We start from the raw sequence: 19,915 nt of genomic DNA, 5'->3' as shown, positions 1-19,915 counted from the left end.
TACTATTGGATCTAAATTTTGAGTACCGACGACGAAATTATCGGCGGACAAAAGTGGTGGTCGGTGGTGGCGTGAAAGAGAGAAATTGAAACTAAAAGAATCCTGATTTGGAAGCTGAGGAGAGAATGTCTCACTAGAACTTTATTAAAATACAATTAGATAGATTTTGATGAGATTATTTATAATCTCGTATGTAACATTATTTGTACATTAAACATTATCCTAAGGAAAGTGATCTTTAGCAAGGATAACAAAGTAGCCTACGTGCTCTCCTTTTCATGGGCAATTTTTTTTTCCTTTATGTGGTTTTAACAATTAGATACATAATTGCTGGGTTCAAGCAGATCGGGCTTTTATTTGGGCTAAATTGTAAACATGATCCGTTATAGCAAAATTAGATTGCACGCATTCTAGGTGTCTCTCACGTGCTTTTTTAAATTATACGAAGTGAAATAAATTATGAGATGAATTTATAATTGACCGTCAAATAAATAACAGGTGAGAGTAGTTTTTCTCCGGCTCCGAGGGAATGTGCACTTCGGAAATTGATTCTATTGGACGTTGTAAACGTTGTAGAATTTGCAATGTTAGGAAGTGGAGGTGATCGTTTCATATCCTTCCATTAAACTCAATGAAATATCATTAAAGCATCGATTACAAACCGATGTAAGTTTCCTATATATCTCTGCGTCCAAGAGCAATTGAGAATGGTAAATGGGATTGGAGGTGATCAAAGCAATCGGAAAAAGGTGAACATCCAGATTGAGTAGGATTTGGTTTGTGGAAGTAGGAGAAGGTTCCAATATAGTTGATCCTGTCCGAGCGCTGAGTCGATGGACGCTGAGGACGTGGCACTCTCAGCTGCCTTCGACTGGTGGTGTGGATCTTCGGCGGACCTGCAAAGAAACCGAGCCGGGAGGGGTTTCCCGGCGACGACCCTCCGACGCTCAAGTCAGACAGCGAAGAAGAGAAGCAGAGTAACGCTACTGTGGCTACAGTGATCAAGATTTCATATCTCCGTCGAAGTTTGGGGGTCCTTACATAGGACCCCAGGGAGGCGCGGGCACGCTTCTCGATGCGTGCACGCTTCCCCAAACATACCACAGTAGGGTTGTGTCAGAAAAGCATGTCTGACGCCATTCCGCAATCGTCCGAGCATATCCCTGACGTGACGGTGGCAACTTTCACCATACAATACTCTGTCCGCTCCGGCCGCCGACCATGCCGTTTGTCGGCGGCAAGTGTCTCGAGAATGATGTTACCAGCTGTCCCTTTTGTCCCTTTGCGCCTCTTGCCTGTGCCCGGGCCGAGCGGACATGCCGCTCGGCGCTCATGCCTCCTGGAATGCGCATACCTCGGACCGGGCGGGGAAGCCCTGCTCATGTGCTCGGATGGGATTGCGTCTTATTGTCCTGCGACTCGGCCGTGCGGCCTGTCCGCTCGGGCCAAAGACTCTTTTACCTTGAGCATCGGAAACCCGACCCCTGGTCGGGCTGTCTTTCGTCCGGCCTAGGAGCCTCCCGGCCGGATGTTCGGTCGGCCGAATGCTCGGCCGGCTCGCCAGTTCACTCGGCACGACCTCGGAGTTGACCCTCTTGACCCTTGACCTCCACATGTTGTCGACCTCCCGCCAACGAGGGTCCCCTATCCTTACCATCGGATCACATGCCTCCCCCTCAAGTCTAGCCGAAGGAGGCGCTGAGTTCGACTGACTGGACTATGAGTTTGGCCGAGCGTGTACCTCCGCTTGGCCATTATGGGGTCGAATATAGCCGGTCGGCTCATTGCCGAGGGTTGTCCAATCGGCTTGTGATGATGTCCGCGGGATCTTCTGGGAATGCGTGCAAATCTCCGCTATTATGGTTGAGCACGCGGGTTCTGCCTCATGATGGGGCTCATTAAATGCCCTCCTCTAACCGAGTGCCGCGTGGTGCTGCTGACGTCATTGTACGTGCGCCGACTCACACCTGATGCGACGTCCGTCGGTTTGAAATGGACGGTTGGATGCGGGCCTCGGGTTATGTGACCTGCATCCGACGGCTCGGGCGGCTCGAGTCCACCCTTATAAGGCTTTCGCCGCCTTCCACCGCCGTATCTTTGCCTTCGCGTGCTCAGAAGCCTCTCCTTGTGCTCCTCGCTCCGGTGATCTTGTTCCCTGGCATTCCGGCGACCCCTCGTCCTCTTCCTTCGATTATCTTTTCTGTAAGGTTCTTCTGCCTTTCTCTCGTTGGTTCTCGTGTTTTCATTCTTGGCCTCGTTCTTGTCTTTCGGGTACTGTCTCGCTCATCTTCTCGCTCGCGCCTTCGCTTTTCCTTTTGACTTCTGCCTCCTCCGTTGTTCCGCCGATGGCAAGCTCTTCTCAGCCCGCGGACCTCGCTCTCGGCCCATGGTATACCACCATGGAATCACGGTTCGATCGACGCGATGCCGAGAGCTTGATAAACGCTTTTGATATCCCTTCAGATTTCGAACTGATACTACCTTCTCCTTCCGCTCGACCACACAACCCTCCGCGCGACACTATCTATTTTTTCCGCGAACAATTCACAGCCGGTCTACGATTTCCCCTCCACCCCTTCATCATTGAAGTTTGCGACTTTTTTGGCATTCCGCTCGCCCAATTGGTTCCCAACACTTTTCGCCTCCTGTGCGGAGTTGTGGTCTTATTTAAAATACATAACATTTCCCTCCGCCCAGAGGTCTTCTATTATTTTTATTATCCCAACAGTCCGAGCCGGGCACTTATCTGTTTCAAGCTCGGCCCGGCTTAGTCTTTTTTGATAAACTACCTTCTTCCAAAAAACATTGGAAAGAGCACTTCTTCTTTCTCCATATTCCCGGGTTTGCTCCCTTTCCGTACTAAATGGCAGGTCGGACCGCCCACCTCCCCAGAGCTAAAGAGGTTTAAGACCCGACCGGACTATCTTCAAGCAGCGAATCTGCTAGCTGGTCTGAAGCTCGACATCAACAAGCTCCTACCTGAGGGAGTGATGTATATATTTGGTTTGAGTCCGAGCCGGACCCCGCTCCCGAGCAGCTTTGGTAAGAACTTCACTTGCCCATTTGCCTTGAGTTCTAATTGATTTCCTTCTCCTTTCCTTGCAGCGAACATCGTAATGGAGTCTGTGTTGCTTGGGATTTTGAAGAAGAAGGCGGCCGCGCTCGAAGCGGCAGCGGCCAAGGAAATGGAGCAATTGGGCATCGCTCCGGTCGGCTCTCATGAGGATGAGAGAGAAGCGCAAGCAGGAGCGGCCGCTCAGGCTTCGCCTGTGGATGCGGCTGGCGGTGCAACTCCTAGCAAGGAACCGACCGTTCGGGAGGAAGACTCCGAACCGGAGGACGAGCTTCCGCTTGACAGGAAAAGATGGCGTGTTGAGAAGCCTCTCCGATTGGCAGCCTCCGCCGTGCAAGCGTCCGAGCGGACGGGCACCGCATCTCAATGCGGCAAAGCACCATCGGTCGAGGCGCTCTCCTCCGACCGGACCGCTTCTCAACTGGATGCGCCCGTGGCCCCCATCGAAGCGGTGCCGGTCAGCTCTCTACCTCCTGTACCGCGCCAAGTTCGCCGCTCGGGCATTCTATCCACAATGTCCAGCCCAACCTCCGATCCTCTGACGTCCGCTCAGACGACTCCGGGCCGGCGCCGCACTATTAGGGCCACCTTGCACCTCCCTACCGAGGCGTTTATGGCCGAGTCCGATCGGCCGACAGCTCTCGAACATATGATCACCATCAAGGGGCCCCTCGCTGAGATGTGGGCGGACGCCCGGGCCCGTGTGACCATGATACCGCTCGATAAGCTGGCTGACAGTCATATGCAGCAGTCCACAGGGGTAAGCCTCATTTCTGCCCTTTTACGTAGCATTCCCGGTCGGCCTTTTAAGATGCCTTTGTTTATCAGAGATGGGTGGAAGAAATTACTGTTGCCAACCGCTTGGCAATGGTGGAGGAGGAGCTGAAAAGACTGAAGAGTCCGGGCGGCCCATCTTCTTCTCGAGGTCCCTTTTATGCTGAGCTGCAGAAGGAGCTCGCCAAAACCAAGGGCTTGTTAGAGGCCGAGCGGAAGAAAACAGCCGACCAGGCATACATGCTGGACTAGCTCAACAAGCAGGTCAAGACTTATGACCACAAGATCGAGCTTGCCACCACTTGGAAGAACACCGCCATCGCCGATCTGGATAAGAAGAATGTGGAAGCCCGAGCACTAGAGCAGCGTGTGAAAGAGCTGGCCAAGCTGCTAGAAGGAGAGCGGAAAGGCCGCTCGGAGGAGGTGACCAAACTCAAGGACGATGTGAAGGCCTTGCAGGAGGCTCTAGATGCTTCCCATGCCACCTTCAAGGAGTACCAAGAAGTGGAGCCAGGCCGCGTCACAACTCTGAGGCAAAAATACATCCGCTCGGCGGAGTTTGTGGAGAAGGTTTGCGACCGGCTGGTCATCGCCTTCGAGTTGGCCATCACCGCCACTGCGGACTATTTGAAGTCCAAGGGCCAGCTCCCCTACTCCGTGGTCATCCCCGCTACAGAGCATGCGGCGCTTCTCACTACCATCCCGAAACATATTTTCAACTACCTTGAATGAAGTTCTTTCTATAATTTTACTGATCGGCTAGACTTTAATTTTAACGAGTGGCATCTGTAACTTTATCCCCAGTCGACGGGCTTTTAAAAGTAATTTTTAAATGCATGCCAACTTTTGCTGCGTTAGCCTTTCATTTTGAGTGTTCCTTGTAACTGTGCCGACCGGTCTCTCGACCTTTTTCCCGCAGGGAATTCCTTAACTCCACCGATCGATTAAACGACCTCCCACTCTGCCTGGGACTCTTATGAGTTTGTCGCTGGGGTGTTTTTCTTTACTGCGCCGATCGGTCAAACGACCTCCCACTCTACCTGGGACTTCTATGAGCTTTTCGCTGTAGTGTTTTTCTTTACTGCGCCGATCGGTCAAACGACCTCCCACTCTACCTGGAACTTCTACGAGCTTTTCGTTGTAGTGTTTTTCTTTACTGCGCCGATCGGTCAGACGACTTTCCATTTTACGTGGACTTTCTGCTAGTGTCTCGCTGAAGTACTTCAACGCGACGCTGCCTCATCTGGGGGGTTTATAGTCGCAAGTCCGACTCTAGAGTTTAACGTCGCCACTCGACGGTCTTCAGGCCGGGGGGTTTATAGTCGCCGGTCTGACTCTAGAGTTTAACTTCGCCGCTCGACGGTCTTCAGGCCGGGGGGTTTATAGTCGCCGGTCTGACTCTAGAGTTTAAGGTTGCCGCTCGATGGTCTTCAGGCCAGGGGGTTTATAGTCGCCGGTTCGACTCTAGAGTTTAACGTCGCCGTTCGATGGTCTTCAGGCCGGGGGGTTTATAGTCGCCGGTCCGACTCTAGAGTTTAACGTCGCCGCTCGACGGTCTTCAGGCCGGGGGGATTTATAGTCGCCGGTCCGACTCTAGAGTTTAACGTCGCCGCTCGACGGTCTTCAGGCCGGGGGGTTTATAGTCGCCGGTCCGACTCTAGAATTTAACGTCATCGCTCGATGGTCTTCAGGCCAGGGGATTTATAGTCTCCGGTCCGACTCTAGAGTTTAACGTCGTCGCTCGACGGTCTTCAGGCCGGGGGGTTTATAGTCACCGGTCCGACTCTAGAGTTTAACGTCGTCGCTCGATGGCCTTCAGGCCGGGGGGTTTATGGTCTTCAAGTAGCTTTCTGTTCGGCAAATAATGCTCAGACTCTTCGCAAATTTTCTTATCTTTAACCCTGCAGCCAAAAGATACAGATGAACGGAACATACATGAAATGAATCACACTGGTGCACCTTTTATCTAGCACGATACGGCTGGAGGTGGTTTGCGCTCCATGGTCGATCCAACTGCCGTCCGTCCTCATCCTCCAGGTAGTATGCACCCGATCGGAGCTTCTCGATGACTTTGAAGGGCCCTGCCCAGGGAGCTGCCATCTTGCTTACATTGCCGACCGACTTTACCTTCTTTCACACAAGATCACCAACCTGGAATGCTCTGGGAATTACACGCCTGTTGTAATTCTGCTTCATTCTTTGCCTGTACACCATCAGCCGAACGGCTGCTTTAGCTCTTGCTTCGTCCACCAAGTTCAACTCCAACTGCCTCCGCTCGGCATTATCCCCTTCATAGCTTTGGATCCGATTGGACTCCACTCCGACCTCGACTGGGACGACCGCCTCGCCTCCGTACACCAAGTGGAACGGTGTTACCCCCGTTCCCTCCTTTGGGGTTGTGCGGATGACCCATAGTACTCCCGGCAGCTCGTCTACCCAGCTTCCTCCCATGTGATCAAACTGAACCCGAAGTATTCGCAAGATCTCCCGATTGGCTACTTCGGCTTGACCGTTGATCTGAGGATACGCTACGGAAGTGAAGTGTTGTTCGATGTCGTATCCTTTGCACCATTCTCCGAGCTCCTGACCAAGGAATTATCGCCCGTTATCCGAAATGAGCCGACGAGAGATGTCGAACCGACAGATTATATGCTGCCAGATGAACTTTTTGACTATCTGCTCGGTTATTTTGGCTAGTGGTTCAGCTTCGACCCACTTGGAGAAATAGTCGACCGCCACCAATAAAAACTTCCGCTGCCTGGTCGCGATAGGGAAAGGTCCCACTATGTCCATACCTCACTGGTCGAATGGACAGGACACCGCAGATGCCTTCATCTTCTCCGTTGGCCTATGGGAGAAGTTGTGAAACTTCTAACAGGAAAGGCAGGTAGCGACAGTCCGAGCGGCGTTTTCCTGTAGGGTGGGCCGGAAGTATCTGGCCAGCAGGATCTTCCTTGCCGAAGACCGGCCGCCCGGATAACCTCCGCAAGACCCTTGGTGTACCTCTTGGAGAATGTACTCTGCGTCCTCCGAGTTGACGCACTTTAGCAGCGGTCGGGAGAATGCCTTCTTATAGAGTTGGTCTCCGATGAGCGTGAACCGACCGACTCTCTTCCTCAATAGTTGGGCTTCCTCCCGATCGGACGACGTGGCCTCCGATCGTAAAAATTCTATTATGGATGTCCTCCAATCGCTCTGGAATATGAGACCTTCCATCTGATCGATGTGCGCTACCAGGGACACTTGCTCGATTGGTTGCTGGATGATGACCGGCGATATCGAACTGGCGAGCTTGGCTAGCTCGTCCGCAGACTGGTTCTCGGCTCAGGGGATCTTTTGTATGACGACTTCTGCGAAGTTGGCCCTGAGCTTTTCAAAGGCCTCCGCGTAGAGCCTGAGCCTCGCGTTGTTTATCTCGAAGGACCCTGAGAGTTACTGAGCGGCCAGCTGGGAGTCTGAGAATAGTGTCACCCGGTTGGCTCCCACGTGTCGCGCGGCCTGTAGGCCGGCTTTGAGGGCTTCGTATTCCGCTTCATTATTGGTCGCTTGGTAGTCGAGCCGGACGGACAAGTGCATCCGCTCTTCTTGTGGGGAAAGTAATAGGATACCAATTCCGCTTCCGAACCGAGTGGACGATCCGTCCACAAATACTTTCCATATAGCTTTGGGCTCCGGATTTTGCACCTCTGTCACAAAATCTGCCAAGGACTGTGCCTTAATCGCCGAGCGGGGTTGATATTGAATGTCGAATTCACTCAGCTCTGTTGTCCACTTGATGCGCTGCCCGGTCGCTTCTGGATTCAGGAGCACCCTTCCCAGCGGGTTGTTCGTCATAACAATGATTGTATGCGCCAAAAAATAGGGGCGCAATCTCCGCGCGGCGAGAATCAAGGCAAAAGCCAATTTCTCGAGACCGGTGTAGCGAGATTCAACATTCTTTAGAATGTGGCTTAAAAAGTACACGGGTTGCTCTTCGCTGGTCGACCACACTAATGCCGAGCCCACAGCATGCTCGGTTGAAGACAAGTAAATACGGAGTGGCTCTCCTACAGCCGATTTGGCCAGCACTGGTAAAGAATTGAGTTAAGTCTTCAGCTCCTCGAACGCCCGACCGCATTCCTCGTCCCATTAAAACTTGGTAGCTTTACGCAGAATCTTGAAGAAAGGGAGGCTTCGGTCGACCATTCGGGAGATGAATCGTGATAGCGCCGTTATCCGACTGGTGAGGCGCTGTACTTCTCGAAGATTTCTGGGAGGAGGCATATCTTGCAATGCTTTCACCTTGCTAGGATTCGCCTCGATGCCCCGCTCGGTCACAATATAGTTCAGGAAACACCCTCCTTTTTCTCCGAATAGGCATTTCTGGGGGTTCAGCTTGACCCTGTATCTCCTCAGTGTCTAGAAAGTTTCTTCCAAATCCGTATAAAGGTCCGCCGCTCGGAAGGATTTGATGAGTATATCGTCTACATACACTTCCAAGTTGCGCCCGATCTGCTCCCGGAATACCTTATTCATCAGCCGCTGATAGGTAGCTCCTGCGTTCTTCAGTCCGAACGGCATTACGTTGTAATAGTAAGTGCCGTCTGCAGTGACAAAACTGACTTTCTCTTGGTCTTCTCGGGCGAGCGGCACTTGATGGTAGCCCTGATAAGCATCCAACATGCATATCAGCTCGCACCCGGTTGTGGAGTCCACTAGTTGATCGATCCGGGGCAAAGGGTAGAAATCCTTCGGGCAGGCCTTGTCCAAATCCCGGAAGTCGATGTAGACCCTCCATTTGTTGCCTGGTTTGGAGACTAGCACCACGTTTGCAAGCCAACTCGGGAACTGCACCTCCCTTTTGTGGCCGGCCTCCAAGAGCTTCTCCACTTCCGCCCGGATGATGATATTCTGTTTGGCACTGAAGTCCCTCTTCCTTTGCTTTACCGGCCGAGCATCCGGCCGGACGTGAAACTCGTGTTGCGCTATGCTCGGCGAGACTCCTGGTAGCTCACGGGTCGACCAAGCGAAAATGTCACAATTTTTCTGGAGGTATCCGATCAGCTTCTCTCTCTGACTTGCTTCCAGGTCGGCTGCTATGAGAGTCGTGGACTCCGGTCGGGCAGGGTGGATCTGTACCTCCTCTTTTTCTGTAACGCCCCGCCCCTTCCTGCTAAGGCGACGAGGGTTACTTGCGATACATACTTACTTAACACAGCGGAAGACTTACTTAGAGAATTTAAAAAAACTTTTCTTACTTAAAAATCACCATAGACATAAAAGAACCACATAGCATACCTATCATAATTTTTGAGTCTTAATACCCAACACATACTTAAGGTTATGGAGTCATAAGATAAAAACATCAACATGGCAAATTTCTTATTAAACAAAAGCAGGTCTTTTCTTTTTAGCCAGTCCACTACCGCACACATCCTTCTAGCCCCTCCTGCTGCTCCCCTAGTACATCCATTCCTTGCCTTTATCTGTGGTACAAGAAAGTAAGCTGTGAGCACTCATGGCTCAGTAAGTTCCTTTCCTACTCACAAAAATCGTAAAGCATATTAAAATCACAAGTCATAAGGCATAAAGACAAATGTATCATGTCAAGAGCATATCATGGCATATCGTAACATAACATAAAGTATCATGGCATAACATAACATGATCATCAAACATATCCTGTCATAGCATAACATCATCAATAACTATCATGGCATAATCATAAGGTATAAGCATGGTAAACTCCTAACATATATCATGCAACATATGCAACATGTCTTTTGAAAACTAATACAATACATACTTAAACATAATCTCAACATGATTGGGGCCCCGACTTGTACCACATACATAAATGCGCGCATCCTATGTAGGTCCAAGGTAGCAAGTCTTGAACCCTACAAGGCATACATACTAGGCCCGTTTCTTAGTCCATCGACTTAGGGGCACTTAGGAGCCCATCCCTAACGAGGCCCGTTTTTTAGTCCATCGACCCCGGGGCGCTTATGGAGCCCACCCTTGGTACAAGCCATACATAAAGTAAAGTAGCATGTCTTACATATCTTAGTTCATATCATTTCATGCATATCATATTTCTTAACATATCATAAAGACATGCATATTTGGGCACACAGCACATGCATGAATCATGGCATACATCATGGACATATCACTTATCATATCATAAAGCATGCACATATGGGCACACAGCACATGCATGAATCATAGGCTTGTATAGTGAACATATCATTTTATCATATCATAAAACAAGCATTTTTTTTAGCACATAGCACATACATGGGTCATAAGCATACATGAAAGAACATATCACTTATCATAAAAGACATAACCATTCATGGATTCATTACATAACATCTCTTGATTCATTCATAGCATGTGAGGTACATCTAGGTCACTAAACCCATATGGCCGAAAGTCATAAGTAGAGGCATGATCTCTAGACAATCATACAAACACAAACATCTCATGATATCATCACATACTAGCATAAGGAAGGTCATAAGCATGTTAACTTAAATTTTTAAGCCCTCATAGGTTTCTAATTCTTTCATGGCCGAAATCTTTCATGAAGGGAAATCAAGTTCTAAGCAACATGCAACATGTAAACCCTAAACTCATATCATATCATATTTCATAAGGAATTACTTAAGCATGTTTAGTTTGGGTTCTAAGTTCCTTAAGCTCCTAATCTTATCATGGCCGAACCCTAGCATGGCTCATCTTAGGTTACAAGTAGCATGGAAGTGTTGAATCTTAAGCCAATATCTTATACATTTTCATAAGGAACAACATAAGCACATTTGTTTCAAATTTCAAACTTCCTAGACCCATTAACTCAAGGTGGCCGAACCTAACAATCATGGAATTAGGTTTTTAGTGGCATAAGAGTATGAAACCACAACTACATTCCATAGCATACATCACAAGAACATCATAAGCATATATAAGTTGGGTTCTAATTTCTCTAGGCTTTTAAACTTGTAGTGGCCGAAACATGTAAATCATGGAACTAGATTTTTAGTGACATAAGAGCTTGGGAACCACAACTACATTTCATAGCATATATCTCAAGGACATCATAAGCATATATAAGTTGGATTCAAATTTCTCTAGGCCCTTTAAACTTGTAGTGGCCGAAACTTAACAAGCATGAAACTAAGTTTCTAGTGGCATAAGAGCATGGAAACCCTACACAATTTTCATGGCTTCATAATAAGGAACAACATGAGTAAACTTAGTTAAAAACTTACACATACTAGCTTTAAAACCTAATGTGGCCGAAAGTTACATGTATTCAAAATTCTATATAGCAAGCAACCATAACACATCAACTAGTTTCATATTATTTTATCAAGAAGGTCATGAACCTCTTAGCCTTGGTTTCAACTTTCCTAGACTTCAACTCTCATCATAACCGAACCTTCATAAGCATGAAATAAGATTCATAACTAACATACAATCATGGCATAACATTTTAGCTTCATGTCTTGTCTTAGGAAAAATCTTAGCATGCTTGGTCTTAGGTTTAAAACTCTCCTAGGCCTTTACTCCTTACTTGGCCGAATATTCATGAGCATGTAAATGGAGTTTCAAACAACATACAAGTAAGAGAAAAGTTAATAACCTCATTATCATAGGGTACATAACCAAAAGAATAAGGAAACATGCTTAGTTTGAGTCTTGAACTTACCTAGTCTTCTTGTTCATGCTTGGCCGAAACATGTAAATCATGAAACTATTTTTTTTTCATTAATTATTCTAGCATGGAAACCATAGATTAACTTCTTACATAAAATACATATCACAAGAAAAATAGAAAGCATATCTAATTACAACTTCCTTAAACTCTTCTTCTTGTTTTTGACCGAATTTTCTTAAAACAAAACTTAAGTTTTTAAGCGATCTATCTCCATGGAAAACCATACAAACTATTGTACCACAGGTGAGGGGAAGCTTACTTAGTGTTCACTTGTTAATCTTTAAAGAATTGGTACCCTTGGTGAAGAGGAAGTAGAGAGCTTCTTCTTCTAGCACTCCTCTTGATTTTTATCTTGCTTGGAAGGGTACACCTTGAAGGCTCCTTCTTGTAGTTTAGTTTTCTCTTAGGGAGAAACCTAAACTTGGCTTGTGGAGATGAGGAAAGGAGGCTTCTAGTCTCGGCAAGGGTGAGGGAGAAGGAAAAAAAAATGAAATCCTTTAGTTCCTTTCCTTTTTATGCTAAATGGGTGGAAGTTACAAAGGTGAACTTTGCTTCCTTTCCTCCTTAATGCATGCATGTATTTTTTTTCTAATGAGAATATGTCTTCATTCCTTCCCCTTAACTCTTCTCTTCATTATCCCCTTAAACCCCATGAAAATAGAGAAGAAAAAGGGAGAAAGACAACTTGTCTTTTGTTACTCCTTTTCTTAACCAAGAGGTAAACAAGAGGAAGAAAGCTACTTGATTTTCTCTTGTTTCCTCACTAAATTTTTATCTTTACTTTTAACTACAATTCACATCATTTCCCATTCACATATTATTCATTATCCTAGTGGTTATCATACATAGTTTTATTTCTATCCTTTGTGAGAGGTTCAAGGTTCAAACCTTCACCTCTTCTTTTTATTTCTTCTTTTGATTCTTTTTACCTCTATGTTCTAAAACAACTAACCCCCATATACTTATCTTATAATTTTTGTGGGTGTTACATTTTCTTCATAAACTAGAGAAGGCGGCTTTTCGGTTATAGCGTTTACCTCGACTCATGGCACTTTCCGAGCGGATTTAGCCTCGGCTCGGACCATCTCTACGTAGCATCGCCGGGCTGCAAGCTGATCTCCTCGGACCTCCCCAACTTGATCTTCCACCGGGAACTTGATCTTCTGGCAGAAGGTGGAGACGATCGCTCGAAACTCGTTGAGAGCCAGTCGCCCCAGGATAACATTGTACGCGGAGGGAGCATCGACCACGACGAAGTTGGCGGTCCGCATTCTCCTGAGTGGCTCTTCCCCCAGCGAGATAGCCAGCCGGACTTGTCCGACCGGCAAAACTTCGTTACCGGTGAACCCGTAGAGGGGGGTTATCATTGGCAGCAACTCGGCTCGGTCGATTTGCAATTGGTCAAATGCCTTCCGGAAGATGATGTTGACCGAGCTGCCTGTATCAATAAAAATGTGATGAATAGTGTAGTTAGCTATTACCGCTCGAATGATGAGGGTGTCATCATGCGGGACTTCGACTCCTTCGAGGTCCCTAGGCCCAAAGCTGATCTCGGGCCCGTTCGCCCGCTCCTGACTACAACCAACTGTATGGATTGTGAGCTGCCTTGCATGTGCCTTTTGTGCCCTGTTGGAATCTCCTCCAGTCGGCCCTCCGGCGATGATGTTGATTTCGCCCCTCGAGGCATTTCCTCTGTTCTCTTCCTCCCGAGCGGACGACTTAGGTCCTTCATGCGACGCCCGGGGATTAGCTCTGTGCGGCTGGGGAAGGTGCCGCTCGGGTGATTCTCTAGCTGCACGCCGCCCGACCTCTTGGTGCCGATGTCGCCTATCAGGCGATGGGGATCGGCGACGATAACTCCTGGGAGAGGGATGAGCGATCAGAGGGAGACTCCGACAATCCCGAGTGTTGTGTGTGGCGGATTGATGGAGCGAGCAGAACATGGGAGTCCACACCTTCCCTTTTGGCTTAGGCCGATCGGCCGCTACTTGTTGAACGGCGTGCGACCTTGCTTGCTGATGGGGACGAGCCATCTCTGCGCGGGGTCCTCTTGGCGGTTGATAATTGGAAGATGGCTTCCGCTCGGTGGGGACTGGTGGCTCGGTTGGTGCTTCCTTTTTCCTCGCCATATGAGCTTCTTACACGTTGATGTACTCATTGGCCTTGTTCAACATGTGGTCGTAGCTGCGAGGCGGCTTTCTGACAAGCGCACGGAAAAAATCCCCGTCCGCAAGCCCCTGTGTAATGGCCACCTGATTGAAGCGTTGGATGTAGGCCCGGAGCGACTCCCTCGGTCCTTGTTTGATGGCGAATAGGCTGACGCTGATTTTCTGATAGCGTCTGCTACTCGCGAAGTGGTGGAGGAAAGCCGTGCGGAACTCCTTGAAGCTTGTTATTGATCCGTCCGGCAGCCTCCGGAACCACCGTTGTGCCGACCCAGAAAGGGTGGTGAGGAACACTCGGCACTTCACCCCATCTGTATATTGATGTAAAGTGGCGGTGTTGTCGAACTTACCCAGATGGTCATCCGGGTCGGTGGTCCCGTTGTATTTCCCGATCGCCGGAGGCGCATAATGCTTTGGTAGTGGGTCTCTCAGGATGGCGTCGGAGAACTGCCGATTGATTCGCTCGGGGGATGAATCCGTCCGGGGCGCCTTGCCCTTCCTAGCGTCACGGATAGGCGCCTCGTCGGACGATCCCTGATTGGCTAGGGCCAATTCTGACGGCATCTGGAATAGTGCTCGATGGAATGGAATAGGGGCGGCTGGCGCGTCTCCTGGTGTGTCGGTCTGCCCCTTGTTCTGAGCCCACGTAGAATATTGTTCCGGTCGGTCCTCCATTGCCGCTCGGCCTCCAGAGACGGATGCGGCCTACTGCGTTATCCTTTCTGCTTGAACCTTCTGCTGTTGCTCAACCATCTTTGCGGCTCGCGCTTGAATGAGTGCTTCGAGCTCCTCAGGAGAGAGTGTTACCAGGAGTTGGCGTCTAGCTTCTTCCATTTTCTAGGCTCGGATTCAGGTGCGTTCCCACAGACGGCGCCAATTTGATCCTGTCCGAGCGCTGAGTCGACGGACGCTGGGGACGTGGCACTCTCAGCTGTCTTCGACTGGTGGTCTGGATCTCTGGCGGACCTGCAAAGAAGCCGAGCCGGGAGGGGTTTCCCCGCGACGACCCTCCGACGCTCAAGTCAGGCAACGAAGAAGAGAAGCAGAGTAACGCTACTGTGACTACAGTAATCAAGATTTCATACCTCCGTCGAAGTCTGGGGGTCCTTATATAGGACCCCGGGGAGGCGCGAGCACGCTTCTCGATGCGTGCACGCTTCCCCCAATATACTTTAGTAGGGTTGTGTCAGAAAAACATGCCTGACGCCATTCCACAATCGTCCGAGCATATCCCTGACGTGACGGTGGAAACTTCCATCGTATGATACTCTGTCCGCTCCGGTCGCTGACCATGCCGTTTGTCGGCGGCAGGTGTCTCGAGGATGATGTTACCTGCTGTCCCTTTGCGCCTCTTGCCTGTGCCCGGGCCGAGCGGACATGCCGCTTGGCGCTCACGCCTCCGGGAATGCGCATACCTTGGACCGGGCAGGGAAGCCCTGCTCATGTGCTCGGATGGGATTGCATCTTATTGTCCTGCGGCTCGGCCGTGCGGCCTGTCCGCTCGGGCCAGAGACTCTTTTACCTTGAGCATCGGAAACCCGACCCCTGGTTGGGCTGTCTTTCGTCCGGCCTGGGAGCCTCCCGGCCGCATGTTCGATCGGCCGAATGCTCGGCCGGCTCGCCAGCCCGCTCGGCACGACCTCGGGGTTGACCCTCTTGACCCTTGACCTCCACGTGCCGTTGACCTCCCGCCAACGAGGGTCCCCCGTCCTTACCATCGGATCAATAGTGATCTTTTCCGACACAACAACTTCTTATTCATGATGATCGTCGTTGTGACACAACGGTGATATTCTCCGGTCAACGACTTCTTCTTCTCCAAGGTGGTAAAAGGTGAATACGTTCGTCCCAAGCGCCCACGCCAATCCGTCTCAGGACTAATCATGGATGACTACTAACCTTTAGAATAGTGACTAGCACATACATTTATCTTCTCCAAGCACTATAAATTTATTTCATTTCATACGAAATTATTTATTATAAGTAACAATGGTACAAGAGCATATTGCTAAGGCGAAGAGAAATCTCTACTGTGATTGGCGATCACATCGCAGCCTCTGTCACGTAGTCGTGTCAGGAAAAATTGACTGTATCATTTTTCTCCATCGTACTCCGGGACTGATGTTCTCCATCGCACTCTCAGACTGATGCATAAGCTGGCGACCGACGCCCATCGCTGACTAGCACCGGCGATCACATTGGAAGACTGGCGTGATCACATTGCAATGCCAGCAATCGATTTACCACTATAGTGTTGTTTGTCGTAGTGGAAGAAGAAGTTTAATCTATTAAAATTGAATTGAATCGATAAAAAACGGTATAAAAATTAAACTAACAGTAGGGAAATTTTGATTTTTATAAAATAAAATAAAGGAGAAACGCGTGAAAGAAAAACATTTTGTTTGACAAAATAGAAAGTTTTTTTCTCATGATAAATTAATTGAAAATTAAACTTTATGTTTTGATTTTATTAATATGCTTCTTTTTATTTACATCATTAGATCAGATTAGTTAAATTCAAATCGGTCTAGTTCATTTGAATTAGACTATATTGAATCAGGTTGATCCAGTTAAACTTTCATTTAGTTCTAACCATTGATTTAACTAGATCAATAAGGATGATTTAATAAATATGCTTAGATTAAATAAAAAAATTAAATATTTCAATTGGATTAGTTCTAACGAGGACAAAAGATTCAGGATCCAGTTTTTCGATCAACCAATCCAGCGTGTCAGTTAACTAGAATTCCCCAAATATAAGAAAATTTATTTTTCTTATTTACTTATGTATGCTATATGTATATTGTTTCAAACATATGTGAGAATTGAATTTGATCAGTTTTGTTATTAGTTTGTCGGTTTTGTACTGACATTATTATTTTCAATTCCAGATACCACAGACAATATACACGATGACTAGTCGTAATGCATACCAACATAAGCTTTGTGAGGAGATCAACAAGCTTGATTATGACCCGGATCACGGAGTTAGATGGCTTATTAATCGGCTTGATCGGATATTCTAGAAACTCGGACGAGAAGAGTTTTCAGTCCTAGATGAACACAGAAGATGAGCTCTGATTCAGTTACTATTGGGACATCTTCGTGATATAACATACCAACTAATGGATCGCTTTGAAGGGCGCATCTCATATTCAGAGATGTATAGGGATTTACTTCATTTAACATGAGATCCTGAAGAATCAGAAGAGGATTTAGATCCTGAAGAAATGGATCTCGCAGAATCTGAGAAGGATCTAGAAATGGATCCCGCATAATTTGAGGAGGATCTAGAAATGGATCTCGAAGAATCTGAGGAGGAAGATCCTAAAGAATCAGAAGAGAATCCGGAAGAGTGTGTGGAGGATCTAGAAATGGATCTTAAAGATAATTCTGAAGCTGATCTTGCCTTCATCGAGTCCAAGATGGACAGGATAATATTGCCCACCGCACTAGTATTTTTTTCTTGTGTGAGTGGTGCTAGCTTTTCTAGCAAGTTCAGTTGTTATCATTGTCACTATGTGTAGATAATATTAAGCTCATATTAATAAAATCATGTAATAGAAACTGTTGTTATGTACAAATAGTGCTATTTTAATAAAAAAAAGTTATGTTATGCATTAACAAACTTAGAAAAAGAATGTTATGTGTTAACAATCTTGACAAAATGATTAGTTTATTTAATGATACGTTCATTATATGATTAGTTCATTTGATGGGATGTATGTAATATAATTGATCAATGTTGATTAGATTAGAGCATACAAATAATGAGTGAAAATATAGTTATCACTTGATTTGGTAAACCAATTCTAATTTACATTGAGTCGATAATTAATTATTGTAAGTACCCAGGGATAGTTTTGATATGGTCAACCAAGTTCAGTCAGGTCCTATTATGTTTGATCCTTGTGTCTAAGTGTGCAGGAGCTTAGGAACAAAAGAAGTAGAGCATAAGACACAGCAAGTGAGAAGGATGACACGGGAAGGGACTCGACAGGTTCAGTACATCTGAAGTGTTGGTTGTTACTCGAAATATCGTACCGGTTCCCCTGTACAAAAATTTTGTACAAGTCCTGAACCTTTCCTAACAACCTATTATGTTCTTTAGAAATTAAATTTGGAATCGCAAACAGAACTTAACATTATTGATTCCAAATTTAATTTATCTATTCTTAGTGGTTTAGACTTGGATCGCAAACGATGCTTAATGATCCGGTTGTCAAGGCAGGGGACCCCATTACAAGGGGTCAATGCCACGTGGAGGTTAAAGGGCTAGGGGCTCCACCGGAGAAAGGTGGGCCGACCGGACCTATGTTGGCCGATCGGCCGACCAATTAACATCTAATAGTAAAAGGCGCCCTGACTAAGGTCGGGGTTTCGATGCTCAGTTGACACAATAGCTAAGAGCCGAGCGGAAAACCTAAGAGAAAGTGATACTGCTAAACAGTCCTTACGTAGCACCCGCCCGGAAGTCTCCCCAGCATATCAACGTAAATGACAGGCGGGACGTGATGGGCGTGCCGCCCGGCTGGCACAGGGGATGAGGGCCGTCTAGACGATGCCCTTCATCCAGCCGGCCGGATGGACGTCCCGGCCGGTGGTGGGTATAGAGGGACAGGAATATCTTCTGACAGCCGTCAAGTCTTATGGCTAGGCCATACTCCAAGTCTGACAACGAGGTGTTCTGTTGTCCCATCGCAGACATGATTGGACTGTAGCGGTATGGCGTCAGGTAAGCTCTCTGACAGGCACATACCGAGGCATGGGTTATGGACATATATATGCCTCGGTAGACGTGCAGGAACTCTCTCACCGCTCTATATAAAGAGCCGCATAGTTCGCCGGAGGTACGCGTTGAACATCTTGGTAGCCACTCTTTTCCACTGCTTGCTTGCCTGACTTGAGCGTCGGAGGGTCGCCGCCGGGAACCCCTTCCCGGCCCGACTTCTGTGCAGGTTCGGCGGAGGTTCGTGTGACCAGTCGAAGATCCACGCCAGCAGCGGAAGCGCCACGTGCCCAGCGTCCGTTGATTCAACATTCGGACAGGATCAATTTGGCGCCGTCTGTGGGAACGCTCCTGCATCCGAACGGAAACAATGGACGAGGCTGGACGACAACATGCGGCAACGCTTTCGAATGAGGAGCTCGACGCGCTGATCGAGATAAGGGCCGCCAAGCTTGTGGAGCAAAAACAGAAAGCAACAGCCGAGCGGCCGGAACAGCAAGCAACGTCAACGTCTGGTGGTCGAGCGGAAGCACAGCCGGCCACCGTTGCGTTTCATCGAGCCCTATTTCGCACCCCCGAAGCGGCAGCAGCTCATAGAGAGCGGGGATCTTCTTCGGATGAAATGCCTAGGCGAGATGAACGAAAAGGAAAGCCCCCCGAGCGGATGTATCGCCCGAACGGATTAATCGCCAATTTTCAGAGGCTATTCTACGAGATCCTCTGCCCAAGCACTATGTGCCTCCGACGATTGGCGAGTACAATGGGACAACCGACCCGGATGATCATATGGGTAAGTTCGATAACACAGCTACTCTCCATCAATACACAGATGGAGTAAAGTGCCGAGTTTTTCTTACCACTCTATCGGGATCGGCTCAACGGTGGTTTAGGAGGTTGCCGGACGGATCCATCACAAGCTTCAAGGACTTCCGAACGGCCTTCCTCCACCATTTTGCGAGCAGCCGACGATACCAGAAAACGAGCGTGAGCCTATTCGCCATCAAGCAAGAAGCCCGTGAGTCGCTCCGAACTTACATCCAGCGGTTCAACAAAGTGGCCATGGATATTCCAACGACCACCTCGGAGACCATGATGAATGCCTTCACACAAGGCCTAGTGGATGGGGATTTTTTCCGGTCACTCATCCGAAAGCCGCCCCGAGATTATGATCACATGCTACACCGGGCTAACGAGTACATCAACGTGGAAGAAGCACAAGCGGCAAGGAAAAAAGAAACTCCAACCGAGCGGGCCCCTCCTGCCGAGCCGAAACAGCACGCTGCTCATCAGCCGCCCAGAGGACGGAGGGCCGAAGCAATCCGATCCCCCCATGCCAGATCCCACGTGTAAGAGGTAGCTGCCGCCCGGCCCAAGCCAAAGAAGAAATGGACCCCGATGTTCTGCTCCTTCCACCGGACGGATACGCACAACACAAGGGATTGTCGAAGTCTTCCCTTCGTGGCTCATCCCGT

This window comes from Zingiber officinale, chromosome 1A (genome assembly GCF_018446385.1).
Source record: "Zingiber officinale cultivar Zhangliang chromosome 1A, Zo_v1.1, whole genome shotgun sequence".
Taxonomy (NCBI): domain Eukaryota; kingdom Viridiplantae; phylum Streptophyta; class Magnoliopsida; order Zingiberales; family Zingiberaceae; genus Zingiber; species Zingiber officinale.
The sequence above is the reverse complement of the archived record's forward strand: the minus strand, read 5'-3'. Positions refer to the sequence as shown.